Source organism: Hemiscyllium ocellatum, chromosome 49, assembly GCF_020745735.1.
Source record: "Hemiscyllium ocellatum isolate sHemOce1 chromosome 49, sHemOce1.pat.X.cur, whole genome shotgun sequence".
NCBI lineage: Eukaryota > Metazoa > Chordata > Chondrichthyes > Orectolobiformes > Hemiscylliidae > Hemiscyllium > Hemiscyllium ocellatum.
In genome coordinates, this window is record NC_083449.1 from 9,346,500 (window position 1) to 9,359,617 (window position 13,118).

Genomic DNA, 13,118 nt, shown 5'->3' on the forward strand with positions numbered 1-13,118 from the left:
CTCATTATCAGCATCTATATGGAAAGGACAAATTGACATCAGTTCTGCTGTCATCTTACTTTTAATAACTATCGTGCTAGTTTAGATGTTTCCCCAATCTCAATCACAGATCATTGGTCAGATCATATTTGTTCTCAGTTCTGGGCACATTTTTTAAGGGAGGATCTTTAAGCTCTGGAGAGGGTTCATTGGAGATTTACTGGATCTCATTCACTTACGTTCAGTTGTAGTTTTGTGTCTGAGTGTAGCATAAACTCTGTAAATAAACGCTTTTCAATGATGCTTAATTGTATTGCATTTCAGTCTCAGATTATTGTTACATTGTGTGTGCACGTATAGTAGACTTTATCAGGCGCTGCTGGGCACTGCATATCCTCAGCTGTGATAAGTGATGTTGAGAGTCAATTCATATCTGGAAATAATTGAGGCCAAATTTTATTATTTTTTTCCTTTCAGCATCCAGTGGCTGAGTGAGAGAGAGTTTACTCTTGTGCTGCCAATCTGTATCTCAGTTCATGTCTCCTGTAGAGAATAGGAAACAGCTGAGGTTCTTTAATTGTTAGTGCATGGAGGAATTACATGGAAGTGAAAATGTAACACACTGCAACAGAGCGGATTCTGTGCTGTTCTTCAGAGTCAAGATAGGAAGCTGGTATCGTGCAGAATCTAACAGGCAGTAATGATATAAAATATTTGTCTTCAGGAATGCCATTAGTTTTTGTTTGTGCATATTGGTGTACTTTTCTGAACACTGCTGAACTAACAATCAATGTAAACTGAATCCATTTGCAACTGAGTGACAAACCATTCAACTGCATTGGAGCTGACTGACCATAATGTTCCATGTACAGAAATGACTATTGGCCAATGCACTTCTATTTTCTGACGTAGACAGAACATTACCCTGCTCTGTCGAGTGAAGATGCACCATTAACTTGAGTTACTCTATTGTAGGGCGGAGGAAAGGAAAATTTTTTATTTTTTGTCATGCACTGCAGAATATGTAAACTGTCAAATTCAATTTATGGAATAATCAATACTCTCCTCTGCATGAAAATAAAACAAACAGTTCTACAAACCTACCAATTTTGGCTTTTTTCTGCCCCTTTCTCCACTGCTTTGAAGGGTGGTTATTAGGTACCATTGATGCATTGTGAAAATTGCAGCCAGATTTCACGTTTTATTTTGTGATACATCCTCGGGAGGGGAGGAGGGATGCAGACCTCTTTGTAGATAACTGCAACTAATTTTGAAAGAAGTACATAACTATCTAAAAAAAAGTTTCTGGTTGGAGTGAAATAGATAAAACAAAGTCTTCTACTACAATATGAAGAAATGGAGAATGATGTTGTGATAAAAATGGGGGTGGCAGCTCCTCTGCTACCATGATACATTTATGCAAATAGATGCTAGCTGATCAGGATGAAAATTGTTAGCTGGTTGTTTCTGATCGGTACAGACTCATAAGTTTTGATGGGCTTGACTCTGTGCTGTTGGCCTCTCCCTCTCTGACAAAGGATCTGTGGGTAGAAATAATTTTGAATGTAACATTTTCTGTTACTTGCAATGTCAATGGAACTGCAAGGCAGTTAGATATTGTAACAGGTGTCAGGAGAGTATATGTTTTGAAACTCATCATAAGTCACAGAGAGATAGAGAATGTGTGTGTGTGTGGGTGTGTGTGTGTTGGGGGTGGCAATATTTGGTAATGTACCTACACACTAATCATTCTATGTCAGGCTTTGACAGAGAATGTGCATTTGGAATTCATATTACTTGATTGCTGTGTCAATATACATGACAAAAGATTAATTCTGTTGCTCTGAATTCCTGAGAGCTGTAAAGTTTCCTTCAATATAAATTTGTACTCTACTTTAGGCAACCACATGTAAAATAAATAATCATATCAGCTATTTGTCACCTTGATTGTAACATTATAAAGATTGGTGGACTTGTGGGTAGTGTAGAAGCTTGTCAAAGGATACAGCAGGATATGGCCTGAAGAAATATGGCAGATTGAGTTTATTCTGGCAAAGTGTAAAATGCTGGACTTTGGGAGATCAAATTTTAAGTGAAGGTATACAGTAAATGGCTGGACTCTGAAAGTCACTAATGTACAGAAGGATCTTGGGGTTCAAGTCTCCAGCTCCCTGAAAGTGGCCATGCAAGCAGGTAGGGTGGTATCTAGGAAAAGGTGTCTGGCATGCCTGCCTTATTGGTTGGGGCATTGAGTACAAAGGTCAGGATGTCATATTGCAGCTTTATATGACTTTGGTTAGACCATACTTAGAGTATTGTGACTTTAGATTAGTTTACTTACAGTGTGGAAATAGGCCCTTCGGCCCAACAAGTCCACACTGACCCTCCGAAGAGCAATCCACCCAGACTCATTCCCCTACATCTACCCCTTCACCTAACACTATGGACAATTTAGCATGGTCAATTCACCTAACCTGCACATCTTTCGACTGTGGGAGGAAACCCACGCAGACACAGGGAGAATGTGCAAACTCCATATAGACAGTTGCCTGAGGCGGGAATTGAACCTGGGTCTCTGGTGCTGAGAGACAGCAGTGCTAACAACTGTGCCACCGTGCTGCCCACAAAAGATTAATTCTGTCCTTCTCAGATACTGATAGCTGAAATGTTTCCTTCAATACCTGTACTCACTATCTACTTCATATATGGTTGTTCAAACTAACAGCATCGTGTCTTTGTTCACCTCTATTGTAACGTGAAAAGTATCCTTACAAAAGTTCAGAGTCCATGAGAACAGCCTTAAATCGGGTTCCTGTCGCACGAAACACTCTCTCTCACACACACACGCACACACTCATGCAAATCCTCTCTCATCCACACACGCATACACACACCCAACCTCAAGCTGACACCATCACACTCATACTTACACTTTATGAAGCATGCAAACACAAACACACATTCACATATGTACTCACATTCACATGCACACACTGTTTCTCTCTCTTTCTCACACACACACATATACAAATCTGTGAGGTGAATTTGCATTTGCAAAACTATATTCGCAGATACATTATATTTTGCTCAAAAAGAGCATAATCTGCAGGCAGTCAATCCATGTAATGTTTTATATATTCCTACTTTGGCAATAGAACCAGTCTGACTCAAGATTGGGATACAGACAGACTCTAACCTCACAACTTTTAATATATTGTTTGAGCTGAGATGTCACCCTTTTTTAAATAAAACCTGATGTCATCTTGAGAATGTGACTTAAGAGTAGTTCTGGTATGTATATATTAATGGACTGAAACCTGCAACCCATGATGAAAGACTTAACAATCCAGATTTGTTCAATGTATCATTTCAGTTGCATGACACTGTAATCTTTCGCTATAAATTCTGTGTCTCATGATCCTATTTCACAGCTACCTGATGAAGGAGCAGCACTCTTAAAAACTAGTACTTCCAAATAAACTTGCTGGACTATAATCTGGTGTTGCGTGATTTTTCAATTGTGGTCGCCACATTACAGGAAGGACGTGGAGGATTCAGAGAGGATGCAGAAGACGTTTGCCAGAATGTTGTCGAGAGGGTATGAGCTATAAAGAGAAGTTAGAAAAACCTGGTTAGTTTTCTTCTGAGCAGCAGAGGCTGAAGGCAGACTTAATAGAAGTCTATAAAATTTTTGACAAGAGTTGTAACTCATATTGAGGTTCTTGATCTAGGTTTTCTCGCTGACCTGGATGTTTTGTCACCATACTAGGTACCATTATCAGTGACCCTCTGGATGAAGCACTGGTATGGCCTGCTTTCTATTTGTGTGTCCACTCCATTGGACAAACAGGCTGAAAACTAGCCACAAAAAGACATGACCCACTCTCACTAGTATCTTTGCATACAGATGAGGAAGGACACTACTTCGACTGGGACAACACATCCATCCTAGGAAAGGCCAAACAGAGACACGCATGAGAATTCCCAGAAGCATGGCATTCCAAACAGAACTCCATCATCAAACACATTGACTTGGATCCAATTTACCACCCCCTGAGAAAATGAACAGGCAATACCATCACCAACCCAAGGAAACCTACACACAAATAGAAAGCGGGCCATACCACCAGTGCTTCATCCAGAAGCTCACTGATGATGTTACCTAGTGTGGTGATGTAACATCTGAAAACAAACCTTCCAGTTCAGTCAGCAAACCTATATCCAGAAGTCTATAAAATTGAAATGCATGGTTAAGGTTGATGGTCAGAATCAACGAGTTGAAATATGCCTAAAACTAAGAGGTACGCATATAAGGTGAGACGGGGAAAGTTCAAGGGAGATCTAAGGTGCAATTTCTTTTAATGTAGAGAGTGGTAGGAGTGGAACGCACTGCCTGGGGTCATGATGGAGGCAGATACGATGAAGGTGTTGAAGGGACTTGAAAATAAGCAAATGAATATGCAAGAAATGGAGGGGTATGGACCAAGGGCAGGCAGAAGAGATTAATTCCATTTGGCATAATATTCGGCACAACATCGTGGGCTGAAGGATTCAGTTAATCATCATTCGGATTTTTTGTTTAAAACCTGAAATTTAAACAAAACCACAGGTCTGATTGCACTCCTGCTCTGAGCTGCTCTTTGTCCATTTTTTCTTTAAATTCTAATACCAGTTGAGTGAGATTCAGAAACTAAACAACACCCATACAGCTCCACGAATGGGGCCATTTGATGCAAGTGGGTATGTGGATATGTGAGTTTAGTTATTGATCTATGCCTGTCTGTTCCTGCTTGGTGAATGTGTGGGTGTAGTTATCAAACTGTAACTTTCAGTATATGGTAAATATATTTACATATTCACACAGCAGGGACTGGTCTGGTCTCATTGATAGCTAAAGAATCATAAAAATAGTACAGTCTCGGTGGGGCTGGGCATTCAGCCCATCTTGTCGATGTCGATGCCAACGCCAACACACCCAGGTGTCCTTTCTCATCCCACTTTCCTGCCACAGCCCATAACCTTGCAGTTTACAACACTTAAGATGCAGTTCCAGGGAATTTTTGTTTTAAAAAAACGTAAGGTCTCTGCCTGCACCTCCAAATCAGGCAGTGAATTCCAGATACCCACCAATCTCTACATAAAAAACACATTTTTGAACTCTCTGCCAAAGGAAACAGGTTCCTCCTGTCTAATGTCTCTCTGTCACTAGTTAGTTAAAAATCACTCAACACCAGGTTATAGTTCAACAGGTTTATTTGGAAGTGCACACTTTGAGTGCTGCTCCTTCAGGTAGCTCACTCAATAGTACTGTAGACCTCCTCACCCCATGGGGGTTACATTCCAGGACCTGTGGCGGAAGCTCAAACTGTAGATAGGTATGAACCCATTAATTTAAATGGGAAATATACCTTCCCAGCAGCCTCCTGGATGCTGGCTCTGGAACATTCCCTTTCATGTGTTCAGATTACAGTAAACCATGGTTAAGTGAAACCACGACAACAGGACCCACGGGTACGGGGGTCACCCTGTATTCCCTAATCATGGTACCTCTGTTACAAGGAATACAATCCACACCTCTCCAATCTCTCCTGATAGCTACAATTCACCAGCCCTGGCAACATTCTAGTCAGTCTCCTCTGCATTCTCCCCAAGCAATGACAATATTCCTGTTGTAGCCACCAGTGCCTCATACAGTTTCATTATTATTTGCCTATTTTTGTATTCACCCCTCTGCCAATGAGGGAGAGCATTACATGTGCCTTCTTTACAGCCCTTTCTATCTTTAGGGACCTGTGCACTTGCACACTAAGATCTCTCACTTCACCTGTCCCCATTTATTGTCTATTCCCATTTACTGTCTGACTTCCCAAAATGCATTCCCTCATACTTAGAGCTGAACTCCGTCTGCCACTTTCCTGCCCACTCCACCAACCATCTATATAGTTTAGGAGCTTACAGCTATCCTCCACACTATCCATTACATAGCCAATTTTTGTGTCGTCTGCAAATTTCACAAATTTGCCCAACATATGCAACTCCAAATCACTAATATTTGAAACAAACAGCAGAGGTCCCAACACTGAGTCATGCAGAGCACCACTTGTAACAGCTTTCCATTCACAAGGGCTACCATTGACCATTACCCTTTCTTTCCTATGACTGAACCAACTTTGGATCCAATTCAACACATTACCCTGTATCCCTCAGGCTGTTACTTCTTGGACCAGTCTGCTGTGATGCTGCTACTCCTTTAACAAACCTGTAAAATACACAGGCTCTGAAAAGTCTGAGTTGATGGGTTTTAGGGTCATTGGATTGTAGCTAACAGGTAATGCCACAGGCAAAAGGCTTCCCCATTTTTAAAAAAGAACACTTGTACAGTGAAAGGGGAGTGGCCCAGTTTTCCCAGCTCAGTATTTCTCTGGTTTGATTTGGTTTTTGGCTACCTGGCTATTGACTGAAAGCAGTTGAAAAAACTGCTGAGCCCAAACAAGCTGGTTCATGATGGTACTCTCTCTCCTGTAAGACCCTGTGTTTGATTTTTATCTCTTGTGCCAATGGGTATTTATGGGGATTGCTGTAAATGTTGGGAACACCATCAATAAGGTGGTATTATCAGTTGCTTTTTTGGATTTTTAAGTTATTTAGTATTCTGTTCTCTTTTGTTTGTGTATCATTCAGTAAATTTGTAAATTAAACTATTTGGTTTAAAACTACATGGTGTGAGCAGTTGCATCCCTCCTGGAATATCTTTGTTACACCCGCTTAAAACAAATGGCAAGTTAGTTTCTGAGTTACTTTCTTGAAATGTTTGGAGGGGGTCTGGCCTTTTCTATAACAGACTGGGTGCTGTTGCAGAATTTATTCTGTAGTTCTGATCTGGGATTTGGATTGTTGGACTCAAAGGCAGCGAGTGGTAAATATTAGCATCTTTTGTTCTGGGTGTTGAATTCAATTGGTTTAAACAGCACTTGGAAAAAGTGAGGACTGCAGGTGCTGAAGATCAGAGACGAGAGTTTGGGGCTGAAAAAACATTGCAGGTCAGGCAGCATCTGAGGGGGAGGAGAATCAATGTTTTGGGCATCAGCCCTTCATCAGGAAACAGTGCTTGGGATAGCAATGGCTCTTTGAGTCATCAAGAGTTTTCTGGGGGTGGAAGGAGTGACTTCAGATTTTTGCAAAAAAGTGATTAGGGTCAAGCTGGAGCTTGAGCTGCCTCCTTCCACGAGGAAAATGGTGATAATTACAGTAATAACTCCATGCTTAAATTTGCTGGAAATGCCATCAGAATCTTTAGAGATGGCTAACATTCAATTGAAAATGAAACAACTCAAGTTAGAGGCAAAAGTCAAGGAAAGGACAACAGAAACAAAACAGTTTGAATTACGATTAAAAGCAGAAGAGAGAAAGAAGAGAGAGAAAAGGAAGGAGAGGAAAAGAAGAAAGAGGGAGTTTGAACTTCAGAAATTGGCACTTAGACAGGAGTTAAAAAAAATCCACTTCCTGAAGTAATGAGAACTCATGTGTAAGAGCAGAGAGTTAAACCAGTAAGACTGGCATCAGAAATGACTGATGATTGAGTTGATCAATAAATCAAAATTGGGCTGCCAAAATCAATTTTAATCCATGAGGGATAATAATTGTGGATAAGAGAAATTCTCACATGGAAAAGGGAAAAGTTGATCTCTGTAAAGATCATAAGGATGATTTACTACAGGATGAAAAGGAAACCCTTGAAGAGGAAAGAGAAGTCAAACAGCTCTGGTGTTTTCAATAAAGTAGGCCACATGAAATCAGTGTTGATGGGTGAGAAAAATCACCGAGAAGCCAGAAGTCAGGATAAGCCAGTGAATTTTGTTGGAGTGGTCACAGAGAGCACTGTGGAGACGAGAAAGCTGCACCAGAATGTACAAGCTGGTCGGAGGTTGTTTGTGGAGGAAGTGCCAGATCTTCTTAAACCATACACTGTGAAGGTAAAGTTTACTTGCATAGGCCAGGAGCAGCAGGTAAAGAGATAACAATATTCTGAGATACAAGGATCCTCTCAATCTGTGATGCTAAAAGATGAGGATATATGTACCTCTGAAGGACTATTGCCAGAAAAGGTACGAGTAATGGGAATTCACATTGACATAAGAAATGCTCAATTGTAAGAAGTGAGATTAGAGTGTCGAGTGAAGAGGGGAGAAGTCATAGTAGGAGTACTGGACAAACTTTCAGCTCAGGGAATACAATTTGTCCTTGTTAATGATGTTGCTAATTCACTGGTAGGAGTGCTGCTGACTGTGGTTGAAAAGCCAATGGAAATTGAGGCAACTGAACTATTGCTGGATAGCACGGTGGCACAGTGGTTAGCACTGCTGCCTCACAGCGCTTGAGACCCGGGTTCAATTCCCGACTCAGGCGACTGACTGTGTGGAGTTTGCACGTTCTCCCCGTGTCTGCGTGGGTTTCCTCCGGGTGCTCCAGTTTCCTCCCACTGTCCAAAGATGTGCGGGTCAGGTGAATTGGCCATGCTAAATTGCCCGTAGTGTTAGGTAAGGGGTAAATGTAGGGGTATGGGTGGGTTTCGCTTCGGCGGGTCGGTGTGGACTTGTTGGGCCGAAGGGCCTGTTTCCACACTGTAAGTAATCTAAAAAAAAACATATCCTGGTAACAAGGTCACAAAGTCACCAGTTGAAACAGGAAAGATCAAAGAGTACAGATAAGGAAGTTGAAGGGAAATTAGCAGAGACCCTGTTTGATCAGATGGTTGAGACAAACCAGGAACAGATAGATGACAAAGTGGACCCTTTAGCTCAGGTAAATTAACTGAGTTACAGCAGAAAGTTGAAAATTTAAAGCAATTGTATCAAAAGGCAAACACAAAACAAATCCAAATTGTTATTATCTTAAAAATGATGTCTTAATACAGAAATAGAGACCATCACATAATCAGGCAGATGAGAATCAAGTTGTATTGCCAGTGGGTTACAGAAAGGACGTGCTGCGAGTAGCACATGAGCTACCTGTATAGATTCGCTGTTTGAAATTCACATTATTTAATTGTCATCTCTATATGTAACAAATATTCATTAAAGGATTAATTCTGTCCTTATCAGTCACAGATAAACTCCATGTAAATATGCTTCATCCCGATTGGAGAATTTGAGCTATAGGCAGAGGCTGAATGGGCTGGAACTGTTTTCCCTGGAGAGTGAACTTATAGAAGTTGATAAAATCATAAGGCACATGGAGAAGTGGTGGAGCCTGGTAAAATTACAACATTTAAAAGGCATCTGGGTGGGTATAATGAGAAAGCCTTAAAGCTTGTCCTTAAATACTTAGACTAAATGTAATGTTGAATTATAGAACACAAGCAAATAAACATGGCAGGCAGGGAACTATCAGGCCACAAAAGGGGGAATCTAGGATGTGCAGAAGATAAAGAACATCTGTTCTCACCAAATGATAACAGGATGCTCTAAAGCAATTAAGAACATTTGCCTTAACATCAATGAATCTCTGTAAAAAGGACACAGTGATAACATTCACAATTGTTAAATTTGTGAAATTAATGACAGTGTTTCATTGTGATCTCGGAAACTTTGTATCATCTCAGAAGCATGTCAAAAGCCTTGTAATAAACGGTCAGGTCCTATCAATTATAATGGATTCTTTGTGTGCGTGTGTGTGAGTGATGAATGTTTTGAATTTATTTGTATTTTGGGACTTTATGATGATTTTGAGTAGCCATCACTGATTATGAAATGCAAACTCAAATGTAATATTGATGAAGTTTTAACTTACTTGATGTTCTTACACGCTATCAATTCTAAATCGTCAGATCCTCTGTCTTTGAATTTGAATCACAATTCTGAAAAAAAAGCATATTTAATTTGAGACTAATGAATCATTTAAAATTTAAACTTTCAAACACAAAATAAATTTGTGCCTGAGTCTAAGATAAAAAGCAGGAGTCTGCTCCTAGCTTAAAAAATGTTCTAAACCTAGCATTGAAGAGATTCTGACACAATCCGTCGGGAAGCCATTTTATGGTCAAAGCTCGCCCTCCTCGCTAAGATGCCATTTTATAAAAGTGATATCTGACATGCAAGCCGTGCAAGGTTACCTTATGACCTCTCCCATTTAGTTTAGACTGATACCTCTTAATGATAAGGACTTAACTCACCAACAGGCACTGGCTCAGTTGAATCTGTTTTTCCCACCTGATGGATGGCTAAGGGCCTACAGGAGCGATCAGTTAAGCGCACACAGACCTGTTAATTAACTTCTCTTCCTAACAAATTATTGCCTTTCCACTGTCTGTCTAATTAAGAACATGCAGTGTTTTTTGTAAAGGTTTGGAAAAAGGAAGCCTGTTTGAGACAGAAGAGTGGAGTCGCCTGTGAGGGTTTTGAAAGGAAGAACCGGTATCCTACTTTTCTAAGGTTTTAGAACCTCAGCTAGCCTGGCTTATAGGTGTCAATGTTATGTTCTAACAGTAATGCTATTGGTAAATAAAGGAGAAGGTTAAAATTAAACTAAACTGCTGTAAGAAGTTTTTATTCCAGACCAAAGAGTATGATCTTCAGGATGAACCAAGAGAGGCTCATAGGTCTGAGTCCATAAGGGATTCCCTTGGCTGTTCTCAAATCTGTACTTTAACAATGTGAACAGGAAGGATTTAGAGAAAGTTGGGGTACGTGCTGCCAAATGGGACTAGATTAGGTTAGGATATCTGGTTAGCATGGACAAGTTGGACCAAAGGATCTGTTTCCATGCTATACGTTTCTATGACGCGATGATTCTTCAGTAACTCTTGCCCTGTCAGTGAGCACAGTTTCCTTCCATCTCTGTTCTTAACCCCTCCTTTATGGATAGTTGTTGAAATGATGCAACAATGTGACCTAATTGTCTATCTTCATTGTAACTTTGAAAATGCTCCTATTAACTGCAGATTTTAATGCAGTTCCTGAATGTCTATTTTGGATGAGGATTCAATTTATCTATCTTCAACACTGGTGTGTAAACGTCAATGGGCTACATACGTTCCGTTTGTTAGAGGCAGCTGGTCACTCTTTACTTTGAACGAAGTATTACAGCGTCTTAGTACCTCGGGTGTTTTTCTGGAGGAAGACACAGGGACACCACCTGTAAATCAACATGAGGCTAGTCTAGCAATTTTGAACTGATCAATGTCACATTCATTGCATCTTCATTGGGATTTGTGTTGTTTTTTTTTCCTAAAACTTAACCAGAACCACAGATCTGATTCCATTGTTGCCCTGGGCTGCTCCTTGTCTGGGGATTGTGTTTGTTTTTCATGTGATTCGATACCAGTTGATTTGGAGATGTTGGTGTGGGACTGAGGTGTACAATGTTAAAATCACACAACATGAGGTACTTCTAAATAAACCTGTTGGACTATAATCTGGTGTTGTGCGATTTTTAACTTGATACCAATTGAGTGAGATCCAGAAACTGAGCAACAACCGCCCAGCACCATGAATGGGAGTACTCAATCACCAGGATGCTTACATAGTTCAATATCCAACTCCTCAACTACCTGTTGGAAAGAGTAAAAACAGCGCTATTTCTAATGATTTTACCAAGACCCCAGTGTATGTCCTTTAACAAGAGTATCACATTCCTACAGTTGGTCCACACAACCTCAAGGAACAGCGGGAAAACAGAATTAAATTAAAACAGGGTTCAGAGGATTGCAAACCACAAGAATATCCTACAGCAGCTTCTTCCCACTCTGCCTCCCTCAGCAGGCCCACACAAAGGCCTAGAAAAGCCTCTCTCTTCCCCCCTCAGCCCGCTCACTCCAACTTCCGGGACCAGTTCCTGCTCCGCTCGGCCTCTTACAAACAGCCCCCGGTTCTCCCTGAACTCACCCCGAATCAATCCCGGTCTCGGAGCCCCCTCTGTGTCCCAGGCTCCCATCCCGATGTGCTGCTGGAAGGAGCCTGCTGTTCCCTCGCTTCCCTGGGCGCTGATCTCTCCATTGCGGTCTGTTTCAAACAAACCTCTTGCACTCACTGAGTAAAAACTCCTCAATGGCAGCGCTGGGGGAGGGTCTCTCATTAGGAACAGTGAGCTTTGAGGAGAAAAGGTTCAGTCCTTTTCTGGAATGAGCTTTTCCAGCACCACTCTAATCCAGAAGTACGCTCTGAAACGCGCGGACCGCACTGTCTATGGATTCGGCGGCTGAGGATAAAGCGACCCTTTTCCAGCGAACCCAAAGGCTTTTTTTATGCCACCCAAACCCTCCGACAGAGAGCGGAGTCCTGAGGACGGGGAAGGTAGCGCATGCGGAGAGCACAGTGTAATGTTGCCAGTTATTTCACATATATCGTTATTTTAAAATTATTTCGATTCCAAAAATGTCGTAATACAGTGTTTTGCGGCAGAGAACATTAGAGTGCTCGGTTCACTTTGTTGCTGTTTACCGTGACCACTGATTTTAAAATTGCAAGTATTCCTACAGTATAGATAAGCAGCTATTCGGCCAATCGAGACTCTACTGTTCTGCAACCTGGTCAGTCCATGTAAAGAATCGCGTCGGCATTTGTAATTGTAACATATAACAACAGTATTAGACCATTCTGCCCATCCAGTTTGTTCTGCATTCGATCATTGCTGATATTTCTCAAACTTACTCTTCTGTCTGCTCCCCGTAACCTTCGTTCCTCTTTCGCGTGAATACCTGTCCAGCTCAGTAATAATATCAATGCGTGCTTGGCTGTATATGCCATGAATAGTAATTTGTAAAAAACGTATTTTAGAACCCAGACATTAATGTTACATATTGCAGTATTCATATTTCCGAGGCATGATATTCGGCTCAGTTTTGTTTCTAGGAGCCTGTGGATATATTGTATTGCTCGTTCTTTCCATCTGCCTGTTCAGGCAGTGATTACAAATTGTCTTCGGGCAAGTAATAACCTGGATGAAATAAAAATGTATTGATAAAGCGTGGTTGTGTAATTTTATCTGTTTTAACTTTTAAGGTGGTTCAATCGGCGAGCTTTCAATTGATTCACGACGGATACGAGTCCGTTTGCTCATCCTGAAAGACCAGGAAGCAATAAGCGACATTAGTATTTCTATCGGAAGTTAGCGTTTCTTTTGGCAGTAATTTGCAACTAATG

The 13,118-nt window shown here is 41.0% G+C and overlaps 1 protein-coding gene and 1 long non-coding RNA gene across 2 annotated transcripts in view; both read right to left on the minus strand.

Moving 5' to 3' along the window:
- The window catches only part of LOC132837099 (uncharacterized), a 489,878-nt gene that overhangs the window by 251,405 nt on the left and 225,355 nt on the right, over positions 1–13,118 (minus strand). The gene's annotated exons all lie outside the window — the stretch shown is intronic.
- LOC132837261 (uncharacterized) lies at positions 851–12,252 on the minus strand. Its single transcript, XR_009647480.1, has 4 exons — positions 11,862–12,252; positions 11,010–11,112; positions 9,769–9,835; positions 851–3,584 (listed from the first exon to the last, which is right to left on the minus strand). It is a non-coding gene; the product is annotated as an uncharacterized LOC132837261 (long non-coding RNA).